This window comes from Peromyscus leucopus, chromosome 7 (assembly GCF_004664715.2).
Source record: "Peromyscus leucopus breed LL Stock chromosome 7, UCI_PerLeu_2.1, whole genome shotgun sequence".
Lineage (NCBI taxonomy): Eukaryota > Metazoa > Chordata > Mammalia > Rodentia > Cricetidae > Peromyscus > Peromyscus leucopus.
In genome coordinates, this window is record NC_051069.1 from 40,992,533 (window position 1) to 41,016,434 (window position 23,902).

Sequence of the window (23,902 nt, forward strand, 5' to 3'; positions counted from 1 at the left end):
AGCAATGGTGAAAGTTCTGACCCCACACTGCCCCTGGCCCACTCCTGGCGATCTAAATTCACCCCGACTGTAGATTCAAAAAGAGTCACAATCTCCTGAGGTGAACCTCAGCACCTGGGGTGGGACCCTTCCTTTCTAACAGGGGTGGAGAAATGTGACTGTCATCATGTGAGTTTATTTTACAGCCAACAGAAGTCTAAGGCAACCAATGAAGTCAGGGCTCATTTTCATAGGAGCATTCAGAAACTCTAGTTCTGAATCTCTTTCCTAGAAGCAGGCATAGTGGAATACTATTGCAAAACTTTATTTCTATCAAACAGCAATCACTGATAGAACACCTAGAACATTCTACCTAAATGTAGTAATCACACAAAATCAGAAGTATCTACAACAGACATTTGTGTAGCGCCTACACAACAAAATGAGGGACAATCTCGGTGTTTGTAAGTCAGGTGCATCTCTGTCCCACTTCTGCTGAGTCTGAAGTAAGACAGGCCTATTTCACCATCAGTACCCTGGGAGATTTTACGGTTTGAAAGGTGAAGGAAGCCCGGGCACCAAGGAGCAAACACAGCCCTGCCATTGCCATCAGGGATTGAGCAGACAAGAAGACCCACACTCACGCCTGGGGTGCCAAGGAGAAAACACAAGTCCACCTGGTGCCTTAATGCACCAGGCAGTCTGGAAAGGAACTATTATGGTAAGCAAACGTATGGTGTGGTGTGGGAGAGAGACAGAGAGAATGGTTCATGTCCTGTGAACAGAGGCATACCTGAAGAGGTGAAAGCAGTGAGCAGTGGGCTGATGTAGGTGGTGTGATTGCCAGCCAGGGCCATGGTGATGTCTGGGCCTGGGCTGCTGCCGGGGGCCCATGTCTGGGTTCATGGCCCTCATGCAGCCATGATCTGTGTTGACGTCTGTGGATGCTGATACCACAGAAGGTTGTGAGGATAGGGCTGCACAGAGTTGGCCCAGCCACTCACTGGCTGCAACACTAGGGAGAACTGGTCCTTCCCCTCACCTGCTGAAGCACTCAGGAGAAAGGGACCTACACCTCACCTGGGCAGCACAATAGAGCTGACCCTGTTCATGGGGGCATGGGCAAGCTGGCCATGAGAGTGTGAGAATGGGAGAGCAGGTCCTGCCCCTCCCCATCTGCCAGGTGGTGGTGTGGATGAGGGAAGGATGCCCTCACTCCTCACTCTTTGCCACCTACGGCAGGCAGGGAAGCTGACCCAACCCCTCACCAGTGGCAACACTCGGGAGAACAGGCCCTGCACCTCACCTAGGCAGAACAGTAGAGCTGACCCTGTAGACAGCGGCACCGATGAGCCAGCCCTGAGGGCATGAGAGTGGGATGCCTGGTACAGCAACTCCCCACCCCCCATCTGCAGTGTGATGGTAAGGGTGAGAGAAAGATGCTCTTCCCCCTTCACCCTGCCACCTGCAGCAGACAAGGGAGCTGACCGTCCCCCTCACCAGCTGCAGCACTCAGGAAAGCAGCACAGTAGAGATGACCCTGTTAATGGGAGTCCACATGAACGTGAACTTGGGAGATCTGGCCCTGTCCCTCACCAGATGCAGTACTTGGGAGAGTGGCACCTGCTCTTCTCCTGGGCAACACAGAAGAGCTGGTCCTGATGGTGTGGGTGAGCTGACCTGAGAGCATGAAAGCAGGAAAACTGGCCCCACCCCTTGCTCATTGCTTCAAGGGGTGAACTAGCTGGGGAAATGCTGGAGAACTCACCATGGTGGTGAGGATGCGGAAGAGCCGAAGGGGTGACCAGCCCTGCATACCCAGGCCCAGAACCAGGGTTATGAGTTGGCCCATCACATCATCCAGCCATCTGTGATCTGCTGGAGCACGTGAAGGGGCCGGTCCTGCAGATTCAAAGCTGCAGGATCTCTCTGTTGACACAGGACAACAACAGGATATCCAAGAGGAGCCTCAGTGAGGGCCCATATCTAGGGTGTAGCAGAAACCAGAGGCCTCAAACCAAACCAATGACTCTTTGTAATGAATACTTTACTTACAAGTAAAGATATGTGGACAAAAGGATTTACTGTGTGACTCACCATGTCACACTACAGCTTCCATGACGATATTTTTTTTTCTTTTCTCTTTTTTTTTCTCTTTTCTCTTAAATTTAATTTTATTTTATTTGGGTGGGGGAGGTTGCAAGGGCAGAGAGGGTGGAACACGAAGAGATGGGAAGATGAATGCCATTGAGATGCATGAATGTGAATGACTTGAAGAATAAATAAAAAGAAAGTTAAAAAAAAAAAAAAGAAAGGTAAAGGGAAGAGCCCTGAATTTTATATATATCAACACGGAGCAAAATGCTGAGTGCAAGACCAGATATGGTCATTCAGGAGCAAGAGGTTGCCCCACACGCCACATGCATCTACCTGGTTTTTTCTAAAACAATACAATGGTTCTGCCAAGACATTTTGTGAGTTTTGCACACTCTTGAATCTATAGCCATATTTTCAAACTGATCTACAGATTGCAAGGAGTTCTCCAGAACTGTATAAGTGTTTTCAAAATAGTATCACCATGGACTCTGTCTTTTTATTTATTTATTTATTTATTTATTTATTTATTTATTTATTTATTTATTTATTTTTGCTGTGTTCACATTTGCACTGATGGGGCAAAAATAATGGTGGCAAAAGTGCTTGTGCCTTAACACAAATCGAGGAATCACCAGTGGCCATTGCACTCCTAGCTGCACACTCCCAGCTGAGGAGGAAACACCACTCTCACTTGATGAAAGAATAGAAAATACTAGTCCTCCCAAGTCTTAGTCCTTCACACACCATATAATGGTTCATGCTTGCAGTCCCAGAACTCGGGAGGCTGAGGTTGGAAGATGACACATTCACAGGCAGCTGGAGCTGCACAGGGAGCCCATTTTAAATAAATAAATAGAACATCACAGACCCCATCAGTCACATTGCCACGTACAGTACGGTGGTAGTCTAGCAGGTAGACATAGTGCTGTGACGTAAGTTGCCAGCTAAACTAGCCATCAGTTCATTTGAATGTGGATGTGTAGAGAGATTTTGCGGCTTTTCTTTAAATAAATAAAATAAGCTTGCCACTTCAATGAAAACAGTTAGCAATACTTGTTGCCAGTGACAAAACTGGACCTTTCAAGCAAAAAAAAAAAAAAAATACCATTTTGGAACACTAGTTTCTACCACTGTAAACATGACGATTTCCAGTCTTTTAATAAGACCTTTCCAGTGGTATTGCTGACATTATTTAACGATGGGACTATTTGTTATACTGTTGATGACTTGTGAACATTTAAAAACTCTGCTTAAGAATTTCCAAGTGACCATTATTACCAAATTACACTATATTGCAACCAAAGAAGTTACTGAGAATTTAACATAGGGGCTGGGAGATAGCTAAATCTGTAAAGTGCTTATCTTGAAAGCATGAGGACCTGAGTTCAATTCCCAGAACCTGCCTAAAATTATTGAGCATAGTGGTGTATGCTTGTAATACCAGTGCCAGGAGACGAGATTAGAGGATCCCTGGGTTGCTGGTCTACTTGGTGAGCTCCAGGCCAGTGAGAGAGTTCTTGTTTCCAAAGGAGGTGTATGGAGGTCCGGACGATGAACTCAAGGTCATCCTATGGCCTACACACACACACACACACACACACACACACACACACACACACACACACACACACCGTGGAGTGGGGGGAGTAATGTATGAAGTTTGATTGACACATCATTTCCATTCTGTTTTTGTTAATGTCTTACTGAGTAATTTTCTTTTCTTTCAAATTCCTCCCCATCCATAGCTTTCATAGAAACATCCACTTCTCAACAGAACTTTTTACTGCTGATTGCAATGGCTGTCGAAATGAACATTCTACTCTTTACAAAGTTCCATCAAGACCCTTCCAGGTGACACAAAATGACACATCAGGAACCTTGAACTAAAATGCTCCACTTGCACTTTTTGTTCCAGCCTCTTACTTCTGGACATCCAGAATCTTGGAACGCCTGCCATACACTTAGAGCTTCTCAGTGCACGAGGAGAGTCTACCACATAGACTGCTCCAAGTGGTCCATGTAGATTACATTCTTTGATGAGAGAATGTGCAGCCTCCTCCCTGTACTGAGTTCCTTCCTGTGGTCAGCGAAAGGACCACTTCCACCTGACTGGCAAAGATAGCCAAGTAGCCCACTCCATGCCTTCTGGAAATGCCTGGTCCTTGGCTCCTCTGAGCAGAAGTAGAGATGAGACAAGATGATTCACTTCAGATCTCACATTACAACTTTTAAGAAATCGCTATTGTGTGGACTAGGAATAAAACTTGGCAATAGAGTTCTTATGCAGCATGCCTAAGGCACGGGGTTCAATTCCCAACACTGGGGAGAAAAAAGCTACAGGCAAACATACTGTCATTTCACTGACATAAAAGAATAAAGTTAAACTACAGAGTGAGGAAAGCATTGCTCAGTGACAGATCACTTGCTCAACATGCAGAAGCCCCCAGGTTTGACCCCTAGCATCTGTAAACATAAACTACATAAAGAAAATGAGAGCTGGGCTTAGTGGCACACTAGAGTAAGATCACAAGTTCAAAGTTGGTCTACACTACATAGGAGACCCCACCTCCAAAATAAAAATTAAATTAAAAAAAAGAAATTGGCCGGGCGTTGGTGGCGCACGCCTTTAATCCCAGCACTCGGGAGGCAGAGGCAGGCAGATCCCTGTGAGTTCGAGGCCAGCCTGGGCTACCAAGTGAGCTCCAGGAAAGGCGCAAAACTACACAGAGAAACCCTGTCTCGAAAAACCAAAAAAAAAAAAAAAAAAAAAGAAATTGATGCATTTAATTTTTCATGGTATCCACCGTTATCTACCAAGTATTTTTACTTTTTTACAGTGATATGTGAGTGTGAAGCCATGTAAGAGACCACAAACTGTGCTCCGTGCCCAGCTCTCCATGTAAGAGGGCATGAACTGTGTGTTCTGTGCCCAGCTCTCTTTCCCCTCGTTTTTATTTTTTCACTGAGCTAGGGTGGGTCCTTGTGCACACAAGGCAAGCACTCCACCACTGAGCTGCATCTCCACGTGCCACCCCACCTTCCTTCATTTGCCCTTTTCAGTGTCTAAATGCAGTCTAGTGTGCTGACTTGGTCTATCCTGTTCTCCTTCTCTCTTTTTCTTTGCAGTCTTTCCCGAAGCACACATGTTGGCGTAGCGTTGGCACCTGTCTCCGCCTCCAGATCCTAGAATTGCTTTAGGTTGTCTGACCACATTTCTGTAGTGGGTAGCCATTCCAGCTTTGATCTGGAAGTTCCAACCCCATTGAGGCTTTGGTAACGGTCACACCTACAAGGCAGGGCTGAGAGAGGACCCTGAAGACCCGAGACCCAGGTGTGCCGGCTCTCTTGGTTCCTGGACCCTGGACGCTGGAGGTAGACTGAGCAGAGTTCTCCAGAGAACACTGCCGGACTGTGCTACACCTTTCCAGACCCTGTTACCTATCCCTTCATTTGTGAGTTACCCACAAATAAACCTCCCTTTTAACTACATGGAGTTGCCTTAATAATTTTACCAATACATTTCCTTATATCTTCCTCTTCTCATTCTACTTTGAATGAGACTTGTCTTGACTTCATCTTCCTATTGCCCTTCCCATTTGCTCTCCCACATTCTTTCTGCTCTGTTGCTATGATACCAGTGGCTAGTCTTATTACACTTATTTCTTTTCCATTGCTATACTTAGTAACTAATATTTTAGTACCCACCTACTATCCTTGCTTTTTTATTTCCCCCAATTATTGCACTTGAAGGAATGATTATTTTGTTGCTTATTACTATATTTTCATAGCAGGCTTAATTATCAATTGTGGTTACTCTTGCAGTTAATGTTCTACTCTCAAAGTAGACTAACGATGTGGGCAGAGACATTAGTGACTGAGCTACACCCCCCAGATCATGGGGGGAAATTGAGGTCTTAGCCTAACTAAAATCTAAATGCAAATGTCTCCACTGAAAGAATATAGATACTTTAAAAAAAATCAATGACCTAATACCAGCAATGCAAGTCCCAATTGAGAAACACAAAATATCAAGGCAACATGATTCCTTTTAAAGTTACTGATTCTTCAGAAATGGACTCCTTTGAAACTGAATTGGATGGATTTCAAGATAAAAAATTTGAAAAAAAAATGGCTGTGGGAGTGCTCAATAAGATCAAAGAGAATATAAATAAATTTCCATATGAATTCAAAACAAACAACTAAATGAAATGTGGAAATCAGTACAGATCAATACAGATTGATTGATTGTGGAAATCAATCAATAAAAGATGAGTTCAACAAGAAATAGAAATACCAAAAAATAAAACTGACATTTTGGAAATGAAAAGCTCAATAAGTCAAATTAAAAGCAAGAAACTTGATGGAAAGTCTCACAAATAGAATGGAAAAAGAAGAAGACAGAGTATAAGGGCTCAGAAACAAAGTAGATGAATTAGAGCATCAGATAATGACATGATAAAAAGGGAGTCATTAACACACCAAGGCTTCAAATTATGGGCATGGAAGAAGTTCAAACTAATGGCACAGAAAACATATTCAATAAAATTGCAGCAGCGAATATTCCAGTGTAGGAAGAAAGATGGCCACCCATCTTTATTTAGGTGATCTTTAGGGGTGTTTAGATGACAAAAAGAAATGTACCTTTCCACATTATATTGTAGATTAAGGAAATAGCCCTACCAAGAAAGAACATTGAAAGTTTTAGGAGAGAAGTACTGAGTCATATGTAAATGAAACCCTTTAATAATAATAGCAAATTCTGAACATAAAACTAAAAGCCAGTGATAAATACTATGATGTATTTCAAGCTCTGAAAGACAACTCCCCACACACATTCCTCTGTGCAGCAAGGCTACCCTTCATAAAAGGAGAAAGAGAGACTTGCAACGATAAATGCAGACTGAAGAAATCCATGGCACTGAGACACCACTGCAGTGCTACACACTAAAGAAGGAGACGAACATACCCATGAGGCCCTGGGAAAGCACAAACTGCAGAAGAACAGTAAGCAAGCAAGTGAGGACTAGCAAATTACCAAACATTTAAAAAAAAAAAAAACGGAATTAATGAGAACTTCAATAACAGCTCTGAATGTTAACAGACTCGATTCTCCAACCAAAGATACAGACTAATGGGTTGGATTGAAAAACAGAATTCATAGCTGAAGAGATGGCTCCACGGGTGATAGATAGCACATCCTGTGCTAACATGAGGACCTGAGTTAAAGTCCTCATGAAAAGCCAGATGTTTACAATTCTAAACAGGTATCTTCTATGATGCTTAATCTTGATGGTCAGCTTGGTGGGGTTTAGAACCACCATGGATACACATCTGTAGGCATATCTGTAAGGAAGCTTCTAGACTCCCTTAGGTTAATTGAGGTGAGAAAACCCACCCTATATGTGGGCTGGGGTGCTAGACTGAGTGAAAGGGAGAATAAGCTGAGTACTCCCACCCATCACTATCAGCTTCCTGACTGCTTGTCCACTGGGATCAGCTGCCTCCCCAATCCGGCTGTCACGTCATTCCCATGCCATTCCCCACCACAGTGGACTGTACTGCCGTGAACTGCAAGCCAAGATAAAACTCTCCTACCAGAAGTTGCTTCTCGTCAGGTTTTCAGGCACAACAAGACAGCTGTTAGCACATGCTATGGGTGCTGGTACAGCAACGCTATAACAGTACTAGATATAACAATGAATCTCAGCACAGTAACGGTGGGTGACTTCACTACCCCATGCTCATGGGGCAGGACAATCGGGCAGAAATTGATGACATGAAAACAACATAGAACAATATAAACATCAAATAATTATTTATCCAAAAGGATAAAGTTGGCAAGCCCTTAGCCAAACAAACCAAAAGCAAAAAAGAAAAGATGGTTCCATATTAATATAATTATAAACAAGAGGGTAGATATTGCAGTAAGCACCTACAAAAGTCAGGGCATATTTTGAAAATCTATATTCCAATATATTAGACAATGTAGAAGAAATGGATAAATGTCTAGACATATATAGTCTACCAAACTTAAACCAAGACAATTTAAATAACTTAAACTGGTCTATAACAAGCAACAAGATTAAGCAGTAATAAATTGTCTCCCAAGTACACAAGACCTAGACAGAGTCAAGACTGAAGATGTCTTTACAGATGAACTAATGCCAGGGCGTCTCAAGCAATTCCGTAAGTGTAAGGGAAAGGGATGCTACCAAACTCATTTTATGAGGCCAGCATTACATTAATACAAAAACCACACAAGAACACAAGAAAAAGGCAAATTGTCAAGCCTTTAACCCCAGCACTCAGGAGGCAAAGTCAGGCAGATCTCTGTGAGTTTGAGGCCAGCCTGGTCTACAGAGCAAGTTCCACGACAGGCTCCAAAGCTACCCAGCAAAACTCTGTCTCCAAAAAACAAAACAAAAAAAAACAAGCAAAAAAAGTAAATTGTCCACCAATCTTTTTGATGAACAAGGATGCAAAAGTTCTTTAGCAGACACTTGTAAATTGAATTCATTTACATATCCAAAATATGTGAAGATGGTTTGGCATGTGCAAATTAAGAAATATTATACATCACACAAATAGACTTAAAGACAAAAAGCTCACATGATTATCATCATATTAGACCAACAAACTTTCACGACAAAAGTCCTGAAGAATTAGGAGAAGAAAGAACATACCTCAATGTAGACACAAGTTACAAATGAAAACTTATTATATGAGATGGAGACATACTCAACTCTTTTACACAAAAATCAAGAAAGAAACATGGTGTCTACTTTCTTCATTCCTATTCAGTACTGTGCTTGAAGTTTAGCTAGAACAGTTTGGCAGGATACAAAAATCAATAAACAAAAAACTGAGCTTTTCTAGAGACCAATAACAAACATTCTAAGAAATAAATCAGGAAAAGAATCTCATTTTCAACTGCTTAAAAAAACAATGAATTGCATACTAATAAACCTAGCCAAGGCTACAGTGAAAATTCTAAAACACTGAGGAATGAGACTAAAAAAGATATTGATCATGGATCGGCAAAACCGTATCATGAAAATTGCTCTATTACCAAACGTGATCTGTACACTCAGTGCAGTAATTCCCATCAAAACATCAGAGTGGACAGGGAAATATCCTAAGGCCCCTGCCTGAATATGAAGAGCCAGGCAATCTCTGACTGCTGAGAAAGGGAGAATCCATCTTTTCCAGGGAAGAGTACACTGATAGGTTATCCAATCCCAATGGTTGGCCCTAAACACACATATATATGAGCAAACACTAAATGGACTGAGTAAGGGATGTGTGTGTGTGTGTGTGTGTGTGTGTGTGTGTGTGTGTGTGTGTGTGTAAAATCATAATAAAGAAGAAAAGGTCATGAGTTTGAGAGGGAGGGGGAAGCTGGAAGGAGGAAATAGGGAAATAGAAATGATTTAAATGCAGAATTTAAATTTTCTGTATGAAATTCTCAAAAGAATAAATTAATTAAAATTTTCAATACCAGTCTTCACAGAAATAGAAAAGGGAAATCCTAAAATCCACTTGAAAGCACAAAAGACTCTGGGTGGCCAACATAGTCTCAGGTAAAAAGAACAAGGCTGGAATCATCCCATTATCCCACAGAGCCGTCATTTGCTTTTCTAAACCAGACACAGGTCAAACAGTGAGATAATGGAATACAACAGAAGACACAGAAATAAATCCATATGGCAATTGACACCTGGTTTTTAACAAGGATACCAAATACAAACTCTTCAACAAATAGTCCTGAAAAAAACTAGATGTTCACTATAAAGGGATGAAACTAGATCCCTCACACCCTGTACAAAAGGCATTTAAAAATGGATCATAGGCCTTAATGTAAGACCCAAAATTTCAAAACCATTAGGGAAAAGCACATGGATTCAGACATAGGCAAGGATCCTCTAAAAGGCCTCCAAGGAAAGCAAGGTGGCCCAGTAGGTAAAAGCACTTGCCGTGACGCCTGGCAGCCTATGCTTAGTTTCCAGAACCCACGGAAAGGTAGAAAGAGAGACCCAACTTCATAAAGTTGTCCTCTGATCTCCACACACTTGCAGTGTGAGATACACACACACACACAAATGATAACAATGCTCCTAATAAGCCCAGGCCTGGAGAGAATGCTCACTGGTTAAGAGCACTTGACTGTTCTTCCAGAGGTCCTGAGTTCAATTCCCAGCAACCACATTGGTGGCTCCCAATCATCTGTAAATGAGATCAGATTTCTTCTTCTGGTGTATACATAAAATACATGAATAAATAAATCTTTTTTAAAAAACAGATTAAAAAGCCCAGTGCTAAGAATGGATTACTTCCTCTTTTGGCCAGTGAGGTTCCATAGACCCCAAACATTAAAGACTACTGCCAATGCAATGATTACCCTCCAGAACTTGACAGGAAGGTTGTATTGCTGAAGATATCACATAATTGAGTTATAGAATATGATGAAATCACTGTGATGCTATCTGGAAGCTTCGCCCTTGTTGGGTAGCCTTCACAATTGGAAAGTGCTATACTGGGGGAGAAAAATAATCATCAATCTTACCTGGCTCTGAACCTGCAATAATGACTGGCCTGTTAAGACATGCCCAATAGTGACGTGAACATCAGAGGAGTAACCAACCACTTTCTGATTGAATTTAAGGCTTCCTCCACAAAATGCAGCCCATACCTGCTACCAGTATCAGGGCTAAGACCCTGAGGTTAGACAGGTCATAGGACCTAGGAGAGAACCTACTACTATTATTCTACTAAACTGATCTAGTTTGAACCAATTCATAATGACTTATCATCATACCCATAGATTAATGTATCTCTCAACCCTTATCAGACAAGCTTCTATTTGTAGTAGATGGTGATTCACACAGAATCACAAAAGCCGGTTCAAATACAGAGAGTAAGAAACTGCAGAATGCTCAGCCCTAAATGGAACGTCGATATCACGCCCAAGACGGCTTTAATTTATGACTTTACAAGATCTGGTGTTAGCCTAGAACGCAAGAGTGCTGACTGAGGCAAAGAAAAATCTTTATACACCCCAACACACGCCCCTCCCAAGGCCTGGGTATCATTAAGAGAGAAAGGGTTGGAAGGCTGTAAAAGCCAGAGGTGGTCGGTGACCACGAGGAAACAGTGTCCCCTGGCCACAACAGGGCAGCTGAATGTGTGACCTCACAGTGGATGTGACAGCAATCACAGGACCTGTACAAGCTCCAGACAGACACAGTTTCACCATGGAAATGGGGAGTTAGCATGAAATCCCAACCCTGGGAAGAGCTGGGAAGAGAGGGATGTGATCAAAATATAGAAGACATAATTTTCAAAGAACTACTAACTTTTCCAAAAGATTGTAAAGGAAGGGAAGAAGTGTCACATGTTAGGGTTTATAAAGATTTTTCTCTGCCTCAATTGTCATTCCTGCTGACCTAGGTTGACACCTGGTCTTAGAAAGACGTTAATTAAAACTGTCTTGCTTTCACTAAAAAATTAAATTTGTTAGAAGTAAGAACATTGTCCAAAATAGATTGCGCCTCTTTGCCCCAAATCAATGAAGTCACTTGCTTCTGCTCTGTGGATCACTGCAGTCCGAGATCAGGGGGCAGCATAAATAAGGCAGTCTATGGACTCTGAGGTAGACAGCATGTTAATTGTGAGTCTCCCATAGACTGGAGACCCCACGGGTACAACTGATGTCCCCCCCTGCAGAATACAAGCTCTGAGTGACCAAAGTACACACAAAGTCAATTAACACAAAAAAGAAACGCAGTGGAGTGCATCTAATACAACTACCAATACAAATATGAAGATGGATTTGTATTCACACCTCAAGTGATAAACACATGAGTGGATTTACTCTTGTGTTCATGCCACTGTGCAAATTTTTATAAGATAAATTTCCAAGGGTCTTATTGCTGTGTCAAAGATTACATAACTTTCAAATTTTGACAGATGTTCCTAATTGCCCTCTGATTTCCCATCAACATCAATGTAATCTATTCCCCACAGATGTGTCCACAGAGGTATTGTCAGTTTTTTTTTTTAATTCTGGTAGGTGACAAATGATCTTTTATGGGAGTGTGTGTGTGTGTGTGTGTGTGTGTGTGTGTGTAAGTGTGGAGTATGCACATGTGTGTGCATGTGCACTCCTGTGCATAAATGGAGGCCAGAGGACGGCTTCAGAAGAGCCCTCCACACTATTCCTTTACACTCAGAGCTCAGATTTTTCCACTAGCTCGCAAGTCCCAGTGATCTCAACAATTTCAGAGAACAGCTACATCTACCAAAGTTTTATTGAAATGCAAAACACATAAGAGTCTTGTCAAAATAAGAGTTAGGTATGTCCACATACCTAAGATCAGGTTAGAAGCATGTGTGGCGCCACACCCGGCTTTGTTTTGTGGGTTCTGGGACCCAGACTCTGGTCCTCATGCTTTCACAAGAATTCTTTCCCATCCATCCATCTCTCCAGCCTCCCTCAAGGACTTTGCAATTTGCATTGTCCCCACTGTAAAGAGTTTGGACCTCGTTTACATATAGTTAAGGACCTTTTGTATTTGCTGTCCTGGAAATGATCTGGTCACACCGTCTATCCATTCTTCTTTGGGGTTTTACTGTTTTGCAGGCTGGTACCTGTGAGTGCTTGAGCCAGACTGGCTTTTCTATAACATGGGTCACAAATCCTTTCTATTTGATTATATTTTTTAAATCTTATGTTTGCCATTCAGAGAGAGCGTGTGTGTGTGTGTGTGTGTGTGTGTGTGTGTGTGTGTGTGTGTGTGTGTGTGTTTGGTGTATGTGTATGTGCCAGATGTAGACACCCCTGCACACACATGCGGAGGCCAGAAGAGGCCCTGTAGGGTCTTCCTCTTTCCCTCTCCACCTTATCCCTTTGAGACAGGGTCTCTCACCAACCTGGGGGGCAGCAAGCCCCTAGGATCTTCCTCTATCTAGCCCCCCAACCCTCCCCAGTGCCAGAGGCACAGGAACACTTGGCCACAGCTGTTTTTTCCATGGGTCTTGGTGAATCCAAACTCATGTTACCATGTATATGGAGTAAGCACTCCATCCCATTCAGCCATTTTCCAGCCCCTCAGACTTTTTTTTACATTATTTAATTTACTAATCCTCTCTGACTTTGTGATTTCTGAATTCAAAGTCATAGTTAGAAGCATAATCACTCACTTGAAGGTTATAAAGGTTTTCTCTCAAATTTCACCCAAGTATTCACCTAGTGGTTACATGAATTTAAGAATAAATAAATAGAATTCTGCACCAAAACTTGAGGGGAAGCCTGGCATCTGGGCTGGCGAGGAAGCGATCACCACTGCCGTCATGGTTCATTCCAGAACTGCATCATTGATTTGACCCACAATATGAGCATCAGCAAGTATGGAGATCTACCCTGGTCTCCGATCAGGAAGGAGTTCAAATACTTCCAAAGAATGACCATAGCCTCTTCAGTGGAAGGTAAACAGAACCTTGAGGTTACAGGTGGGAAATCCTGGATCTCCATTCCTGAGGGGGAAAAAATGGGCTGTTAAAGGACAGAATTAACATAGCTCTCAATAGAGACCTCAAGGAACCGCCACAAGAAGAGCTCATTTTCTTGCCAAAAGTCTGGACAATGCCTTAAAACTTATTGAACAACCAGAATTACCAGATAAAGTAGGCAAGGTCTGGACAGCCAGAGGCAGTTTTGTTTATAAGGGAACCATGAATCAACCAGGCCACCTCAAACTGTTTGTGACAAGGATCATGCAGAAATCTGAAAGTGACATGGTTTTCCCAGAAATTGATTTGGGGAGATAAAAACTTCTCCCAGAATACCCAGGTGTGCTTTGTGGGGGTCAGGAGGAAACGGGCATCAAGTATAAAGCTGAAGTCTGTGAGGACTGAAGGACAGACGCTTTGTGCTTGACTTCAAGCTGTCCTCCTCCTCACATGATGGTTTTGACAAGGCCATGGGACTGCTGTCGGCTGTCAATCTACGAGCAAGTATTTCTTTAGGGAGGGGGAGTTGGAAGTGTTTGTTTCCTCGTGCTGGAGATGGAACCTGGGGCCTGGTGCATGCTGGGCAAATGCTGTATTGCTGAGCCACACCCCAGCCCCTCTATAATTCCAAATAGTATGTCTTCATTTCCCATTAACCGAACTAGGTTATATTAAATATGCTTTAAGAAAGAAAAAAAAAACAAGAATAAATAAACCAACCTTTGGCTCATGAGGAGTCGTTGGCTACTTTTTCTCCCTCGGGGAGGAGTGCTGTTTCGTCTTCCTCTGCCTTCGCCCTCCTAAATAACGTCCCTTTCATCCTACCCTGAACTTGGCCTGGCCCTGCTTAGGCATCACAACAGCTGCCGGCTGCACAGACTTGAGGAAAGGCAGTGGCCTCTGCCTCCCAGACCGACCAGAATCTCCCCCACCCTCTGTGAATCTGAGCTGTCTGGGATGGAATGAGTTCGGGGTGATTACAAGGGACCACTGAATGCAATCCAGCGGTGGGGACCCTCAAAGGTAGTTGCCTTGTCCACTTAAAATTCTTGGAAGTGCTGGGAAGAGTCACTTGGAAAGGGAGAAAAAATGGACTTTGAAGGGTGACGTCAGGGCTTCATCATGTGCTCTTGGCTGGTCCGACTCAGGGTGAGGATTTGGAGGCGCTGTGGGAGTATCCGTTCACTACTCTCCCCTAATCCTCTCAAATCGCCCGGCTCTACAGCTGTTGGTGCACCAGATAAACTATTTGTTCAATTATTCTTGGCCGGGAGAGGGCGGCTGGCCTCAAAGGCTATGGGCTTCATAATTCCGGCTACTTCAATCAGCCAGGCCCTCCCCGGGCTGCCCACGGGAGACAGGGCCTGTTTGAAGCCAGGGCGCTGGGCTCCCGTCTTCTTTCTGCCCTTTTCATCTCCACGCAGACGGCGGGGCGCGGACACCTCCCGGTGGACCCCGGCAGGGAGCAGCATCAGCCGTGGGCCCCGTGCCAATGCACAGAATCAAGGCGATAAAATAATTACAAATGAAAGGGAGATTAGCGGGCACTGTGGAGACAAATGCTTCCAAAATGGTTCTAGAAATCTCCTCGGTGTGTTCTCAAAGGGGACTTTGCTGCAGCTGCCAGTTCCATGGCAATCGGGCAGCAGATGCCGGGCTGGGAGCACTCTGGACACTTGTCAGAGCCACCCAACACCAGCCCGGGAGGGAGATGTAAGCTGGTCACCTTGGCATCGCGGAAACGCGCCGGCCATGAACACAATTTTATTTTCCCTAGTTCCATGGCCCCTCCCCTTCTCTAGGCCTCTGCAGAGTCCCACTAATAAGTGGGTGACAGCTGCCTAGAGACTGGTCCTGTCTGGCAGTTGCTCTGAAAAATACTGGGGAGTGAGGGGGCGGGGGGGGGAGGGGGCGAGATGAAGTCTCACATGGCTAAAAAGTCCTTTGCAGCCAAAATGTCCTCTCACTAGTCCGTTAGTTTTTCCTCCAAACTTTATTTCAGTGACTTGCGAGACTAAGTCAACACCAACAAATGACTTGGGATGACCCTCCTCTTTCCAGCCCACTGTCTCCACCACTTTGCTCAGACTTCCTCCAATAAGCAAAACCTAAGGCAGAGCCATTGACAGTTGTGAATTCGAGACTCAACACAAGCCACACGCTGCAGCAAAGAACTCGAGAACATCGCAGAGGCCTCTCCACCTCGTGTGGCATGAAGTCGCAAACAAGGCCTGGCGTAGTCTGCAGGACATTTTCCCAGAGCTGGTGGCCAGGCACCTCAGCAGTAGTATGGAATGTGCGTAAGTGACCTCTAAATATGCAGTGAGTGGTCTAGTTGTTAATTCACTGGATAGTGGGGTACCAAGTACCCCTAACTCAAAATTCCAAAATATGAAATGCTTTATAATGCAAAACTTGAACATCCACATGAGCCCTCAGTGGAAAATCCTACTCCTGACCTCACATGGTCTTAGCAGGAAGTTCCAGCATTCATTCCCCATAGAATGCTTAAATTGTATGAACTATGCTAACACATGGCATTATGTAATACAGAAGAGCAGACGCTGAAAATGGAGTGGAAATTCTGTTCCACTGCCGTGGATCTCTTTCCCTCCCACTTTGGAGATGCCAGCACTGCCCTCAAGCAGGGTCTAGCTGAGAAGTGTAAAAGAACACTCCAGGACTACTGCAGCGAGTTTAAACAATAGGGGCAGGAGCAGCCACAAGTCCAGGTGGGTCTCCCAGGCCACACCCTCCGCTAAGACTGAATGTACCTGTGTGCATTTTTGCCAAGAAAGCTTCAAAGTCCTCATGCCAGTTTCAAATGGATCTAAAACAAAGTGAGAGAACAGGCTTAGAGTGAGGAGAGGACACAGGGGGCCCAAGGGGAAGCACGAGCATCCTACCCACACAGGCATGGCCCAGTGCACACCTGCCCACACAGGCACAGCCCAGTGCACACCTGCTCACACAGACATAGCCCGGTGCACACCTGCCCACACAGGCACGGCCTGGTGCACACCTGCTCCCAGGGAGACTGAGCAGCCCCCAAGGTCTGAGGCTTTGTCTCTGGATTAATAACTTTCTCCATCTTCCATTACATGTGGCCACCTTTCAGGTAGAATTAATTGTACATGGAATCCAGATAGCTAAATCTCAATCAAAATAAAGATGCCTAAGTAGGACAGGTTCCTTTCAGGTAGAATTGTACATGGAATCCAGATAGGTAAATCTCAATCAAAATAAAGAGGCCTGAGTAGAACAGGTTGATTCCATATTATCTTTCCTCGGGGTCCCCAGCTTCAACGTCCTACATTGGGTCGGAAGTCTCCTGTGGATAGAGCTGGAAGTCCCCCTGCCTTAGGTATTCTTGAGCCTGTGGTATGATGGGTTTCCTCCCCAGTGAGAGTAAACTAGTCCCAACCAGCCACACACCCACCTCTGCTTCTGGTGCTGTTGTGTAACTGTTTCCTCCTGGACATGACCACAGCCATCCTGAGTCAGGGCATCTTGGATGACCTACGCAAGTCTCTCATGAGATCAGAGTGGGGGTCCAAAGCCGTCACAAGATCCTCACATATTCCTCCCCTCTCCTAGGTTACATAAGAGGCAGGCAATCACTGTGGCGGGACTCTCCAGTAGTGTAGCCCCCCAGATATCACCCAGGGGGGCTCCTCAGTGGTATAGCTACCCATATGTCACACAAGAGACTCTTCGGTGGTGTAGCTACCCACACGTTGCTCCCAGGACTTCTTGGGAGTATGGTGCCTTTGAGTCACCCATGATCTTGTAAGTAACTCCCATAAACTCATTGGTTCATTAAGCAGGACTTCGCCAGTCCTTTCTTTAGTCTTTCTGAAAGGGTTCTTCCAGCACAATGGTATCCTAGCAGTCGGGAGCCAAGCAATACCACAAAGTCACACCATGCAACAAACCCCACACAAGAGATTTATTGGGGGAGAGGACAGAATAGTGGCTGCCTCTGACTGGAAACGGACAGCAGGAGACTTGGGGAGGGGAGGGCTTTTATAGGGCTTTTGGAACATGCTCCAAATGAGCTAGTTGAAAAGTACAGTATTAGTTGCCAGCCATCAAGGAAGACTCCTGGGTGGCAGGCTCCCCCACCCAACCCCCCATTGGACCCTGCAATCTACAAGACCCACGCCCTACCCCAAACCTACTCATCCCCCTGCAACACCAGTGGCTTCCTGAGACACAGACTCTGCCAGCTCTCATTGGACCAAAAGGAGAGTGACTCTTCTCCCACCCAGAAAGTCCCACCTCTACCTAGGCCCTGGGACACAACCAATCCCCAGGAACACCCACACATCACTGCCCCAGTTGCTGGCCAGCAGGGAAGACTCCTGAGGGCAGGCTTCCCCACCAACCCCCCCGCCCCCGTGGAAAAGTACAGTATTGTTTGGCCGGTAACACTGAGTCACAGGGGTAGGGATTTCCAAGTCTCAGAATCTCTGGGTCGAGGTGCTTTTCCCTTGACCCTGGTCTCAGGCTTGGGGTCAAGTCAGGGGCAGGATGTTCTTTCCTCTGTCCTCTCCCCCTACAGTCTCAGTACCCTCCTCTTATCTGGGGTGAAACGATGTGTCTTACCTCTCCCTGTAGTGGGTATTCATTCTACCTATGACCTTGGAGTACTAGCCCCTAGGGTATGGCCTCTTGGCCAGCTTAAGACTCGAGAGGCACCTACGTCACCCCCTTCTCTTGCATGCTCTTGGATGATGAAGACCGGACCAGGCATGAAACAGCATGGGACCGGTTCTTAGCCTCCCAGGGACTCTGGGACTGAAATGGCCATATCCCCTATCAGTGAGTTGATACCCCATATAACCCCTTAATAAACAGATTCGTTATCGGTATCTGTGGATTTCAATTCCTGCATTATCTCCCTAGGAAAGTCATGGGGCAGCTGTCATCCTTGGCCCCTATCCCTCCTTCACTTTCTCATTCAAATCGCCTGCTCACTTGCTGTGATGTCCCTTTCAAAACCTACTGGCTCACAACTGCCAAGTATGAGGTCCTACCACAGGAAACTCCCCCAAGCTCTTAGACGGTTAGCCACCAAGTAGGGAACCCGCAGAGGCTCTGGGGTGGGCCCACACTGCACTAGTGGGACTTTGAACTACAAGGGGCAGCAAAACTCGCAAAACCCATCTCAAAGCTAAAGACACAGCCAGGAGAAGCAAATTCCAGGACTGTGTGTCCATGGCTCTGGGGTGCGTGTCCTGTAATAGGTTCCTCCGATTCCAGCCAGGTTGAAACTCTCCATCCTAAAGAAAAGCTCTTCAAGACAGAAAGTAAACTTCTCAAAACAGCTTCAGGGAGTCCCTGAAACTGACCAGATTTACTACCCTCCCCCAGAGAGTATCTAAACACCCAGACTGCTAAGAGTCATACTCAGACGAGCCCAGCCCTACTGGAAGACACTATGACCAGCCCCACTGTCTAGAAGAAACAAAGACCAGCAGAACCACCTGGAAGAGGTTTAGACCAACTGAAGCACCTGAAAAGGACACTCCCAACTTGTTGAGCTGCCTGTAGGTTGTTCAGGGTGCTCCAGGTTCCCAGATGTGTAAGCTGTCACCCATGCTGGGGTGGGCTTTGGTAGTGGTCTTCAAGTCACTTCAGCTCCCTGTAAGTAACCCCTCACCTATTCTCCTATAAGTAACCCCAATAAAACTCAATGGCTCACCAAGTTGGACTTTGGCGGTATCAGTACTTTGGTCTGACATGGGCTCCCTATTTGGGTGGGTAAACAAATGTGTGTGTTGCGTCTCCCCAGGGAAAGTCTCATACAACCGTGCACCACGGTGGTGTGTCTTCTGACGTGCCAAGCCGTTCTCAGGTCTGGAGACACAGTGGCTGTTCACTATTAGGCTGGCCTTATAACTTCACAAGCTTCTGGGGGAGGTAAGATCAGCTCAGAGGAGTGGAGTTTGTCGACCTGAACTCAAGTCCTCTGCAGCCACAGTACAGAGAGTCAATGGCAGACCTAGGTGGGGGAAAACTGCCCCCATTTGCTTTGGGAATATTTGCTCAGTGGAATGAGACAGCCCCTGAACCTCGGCCTCTTTCCTTACAGTGGAAAGGCAGTGATCGCCTAAGCTCACACATGATCTACCTGTGGAGCATGAGACATGCCCCAGAGTGGAAGTTGTGTTCTCCATGTTGATACAGACGTTAAAGCAGTCCGGGGAGTTGTCGTTGTCGGGGTGGAAAAGTCATAAATCAGTTCTCCATGGTCCACCACCTTCTGGCCGCAAATCAAGTTCTGACTCTTGGGACGCCTTCCCCAGCTGGTCGTGCCCGCTGGGCTCTAATGATACCCCCCCCACACACCCCATGAGCACCAGAACCACCTGTGAGCACCTCAGCCTCTGCCCTTCTACACCCAGGCTGTTGGCAGGGTCCACCCAGGACCCAAACGCTGTCAACGAGTGAATCAGGGATGACCATGTCTCCTCCCTTCCTTTTTCTGTCTCCCTACAAAAGGGGCAGAGACTTGGGTAAGGTATGTTCTAGAAAGAAATCCTATCACATATGACATGTATCAACATGGGTGAAGTTGTTTAGCCATGGAGGACAGTGTGGTTGTGTGACTGCACTTACAAGAGGTGTCCCTAGCTGTAGGTTTTGTGGGAGGAGAAAATAGAATGGTGGCCAGTGGCGGCTTCAGAGAAGGGGAGTGGGAACTTGCTGGCAGGTATAAAGTTACAGTTACAGAAATGAGTAAGTTCTAGACATCTGCCTTCGGATAACACCTAAGGTTTTAAGATGTGCCTGGGACTTGAAGATGTGGTGTTTATGGCATTGTGCACTCAAAATTTGTTAAGAGCTTGGGTCTTGTATTAGTGGTTTTAATCCCCAATAAAAAAATTTTTTTAAAAAAATAAGGAAACTTGGAGAGGTGGTGGACGTGACATTTACCTTGACTGTGAGGATGATTCACAGGTAACAAATGTCCAAACCCATGGGACTGCGTGCATTAAATATATGCCGTTTTTATATCAGTTTACACTGCAATAAACCTATTTAAAAGGTAACATGTTCTTAAATTCTCCTTCATTCAAGATTTCCTGCAACTTTCTTCAGCATTCAAATGGGCCAACTCTGATCCAGTTCACATCTATTCACGCTTGATGAATTTCCCCCTCTTCTCTCCTGCTTATGAGAAACGAGTTTTCCAGTCAAAACCTTGTGAAGGTGAGTGGAGGGTACTCCCTGGCTCCAAGCTAGAGCAGCCTGAGGAAGGAGGATGCTGTCAGCCTGCCTCCACCCAGGGCTATCTGGAGGACAGTTTTAGGGGAAATGTCCTGAGTTTTGTTTCATGTCACAGGCATCCAGCATCCACTGAGGCCAGAGCAGCCTCCGTGTGGTGAGGGGATTCGTTCAGGCTGTGACCTTCCCTTGCCAGCTTATTTCACTTAGCATGTTTCCCAGGTTTATCCATCTAAATAACACAGGCAGTTCGTGCTAGCCCTGGATGGCGTGTTCACAGACAGCAACTCTGTGTCTCAGAAGCCATCTTCCACTGACAGACCAAGGTCAGGGTGGAGCGGGGACGCCCCCATTGATCATTGTACCTAGCTTCTTCCGAATGCCCTTCATGCCTACTTTTCCAAGGCCTGGCACCCTCGCTCCCCTCTGAGAATGGAAAGAGCCTGAGAAACGAGGCTACAATACTGTTGTGAAATGATCTTGAATTGGGGTGTGTGAGATCAAAGACATAGCTCAGAGGACAAGAGGATGAAGGATGAGAGGGATCGTCCCACTGGCTGCTGCAGGAGACCGGAGCGCAGGCTGTAGGAAGCGCTCAAGGACTAAACCTACGCAGTTAGAAACCCTAGCTGAATAGACGCTCGAGAAATGGAGCCGAGAGTCCCTATTACAGAGGAAAGGAATATGATGGCTTTGGCTTTCGTTTCTTGGTGCTAGATCAGTCAGGATCTCGCCGCTAATTATCCAGGCTCAACGCAGTGCCCCCTGGTGGCCGTATGAGGTGTTTCCTACTATAAAAGTGTAGAAACAGCACCATCTACAGGACGATTTATTACATGCTGCCTTACAACGAACATTTCAATTTGCTCACTTTAACTTGGCACTTGTAAAACAAAAAGAGAGTAAAAATAAAAAGCACTTCTTTAAGAATGTGTGCTCCATGTCATACTGAGGTGTAAACGGGCTTTGCGTGGCCATGAGCAAAGCGTGGACTCTCAAGTCAGGTGACTGGAATGGAGTCGCTCATAACTTTTTGAGCTTAGGAAAGTTACTGCCTCAAAGCTTTGCTTTTTCTTATCTGTGAAGAAGTGGGTGTGTTTATCTTGCAGTATTCGACCAAAGTTTAAATGAAATAATGCACATAAGATAAAAATCCAATGTGTATAAACTAAGTTACAAGGTGGGTATAATAAATGGGCTTCAAATTACAACAAAAAAATCACCTGGAAATTTTGGGGGTGTTGTTGAAGTTGTGAACTATTTTCCAAATATGAACTATTTCTAACATGAGTTTTATCAAATAAAAAGCAAAAAAGAACTCTGTGGGTATTTTTTTTTAAAGAGGATAGTCTTTCCGCTCTCTAGAGTGATCGAGTCTGACCCTCCTCCAAAAGTCAATCCACCCCCGGCTGGGCACCAGGCCTGGAAACAAGATTCTGCCAACAGAGGCTCCACAACATGAACTGAACATCTGCCTCGTGCTAGACACTCCAGAAGTGCCGCCATCATGGGGGAGTCTAAAGCTCCACCAGAGAGGGCTTTGCCAAGAGTATGAGAACGTCTTCTTTTATAGTTTCTCAGGCACTTTTGAGAGAAGTCAGAAAGTCTCAGCACTGGGAACAGCATGAGCTGGTTAGGAGAAGCTTCTGTGGTGTATAGTGAACTGGTACTGAGCCAGAAAAAAGCCAACAGCCAAGAAAAGCACAATATGGTGAACGTCGAATCTGATGGGAAACATAATGCTGTGTTGTCATAATGTTCTAGAACAATAAGATCTTCTCTATGGTTGTGGAAATGAGCACAGGCTGTTTGGGGGGACACCAGACATGTAGGGGGTGAAACTGGCTTGAATCCTGGCCTGGAGTTTGGTTACAGGGGTGTAAACAGGCAGGGTTTTCCTGAGTCCACTGGACCCTCTGAAAGCAGTTTTTACAATTTCAAGACATTTGCAAGTTGGTTCAAATTAGATTCCTAGACTCTGCCATAGTGGAAGTCTTTACAGCACAGAAATCAATAAACGCTATCAAGTGGGACTTCTTCATCCACCAGAGAACCAAATATTTAGCATACATGTACACAACCATCCATTTATTCATCAAAGCCACCAAATGGCACAAGATCTATTGTATAACGCTGTATGAAAATTGTATCTCAAATAATTATACTCAAAAATATGCCTCTCACTTCCAGAGTTTGCAGAACGCAGCTGGCACCCAGTACTGGCTGTGACTTAAGAGAAATTGAAACGATCATTTCTGAAACTGAGCAGCAAAACCTAAGAAGTGTTGAAGGATGAAGCTCAGAGATGGTCCTGGCTAGGTTTTTGTCAGCTCAACACAACCTCTAGTTATCTGAGAAGTGGGGAACACAACTGAGAAAATGCCTCCATAAGGCTGGGTTGCATGCAGGCCCTTGGGCACTCTCATAATTAGTGATTGATGTGGGAGGGCCCAACCTATTGTGAGTGCGGCCATCCCTAGGCAGGTGGTCCTGGAGTCCATAAGAGAGCAGACTGAACAAGCCCTGGGGAGTAAGCCAGTCCCTCTACGGTTCCTGCTTCATTCCCTGCCTTGTGTTCCTGCCCCGAGTTCTTTCGGTGATGGACTGTAAGGTGGAACTGAAGGCTGAAGTGGACCCTTGTCTCCCCAAGTTGCTTTCGGTCATGATACTTCATCACAGCAACAGAAACCCTGACTAAGACAAAGACAGCATTCTGCTTGCTGTACTGAAGACCCTAGGTTCCATCCCCAGCACTGAAGAAAGTCTTTTTATCCAGACAAAATGGAGCTAAAGCAAAAAAAGCAGATCCAACACACAGGCTTCAGGGAGAGACGCAGAGCAGGATCAACCATAGAGAGTTGCTGCACAAGATATAGATTGTCAGCCTTCCCTTGGTGAGGACCTAGGCAACCATTCCAGAACTACTGTCTGTCCTCTGTCATTTAAAAAGAACGTTAATTCTTTGTGTTTCATGTGCAGGAGCGCCTTGCCTGACTGTATGTGTGTGCACTGCATGTGTGGCTGGTGCCTGCAGAGGCCAGAAGAGGGCATCTGATACCCAGGGACTGGAGTTAAGGATGGCTGT

The 23,902-nt window shown here is 45.2% G+C and overlaps 1 pseudogene; it reads left to right on the forward strand.

Annotated features, from left to right (window-relative positions):
- The first annotated feature begins 1,097 nt into the window (after window positions 1-1,097).
- On the forward strand, window positions 1,098-13,989 carry LOC114699755 (annotated as a pseudogene).
- The last annotated feature ends 9,913 nt before the right edge of the window (window positions 13,990-23,902 follow it).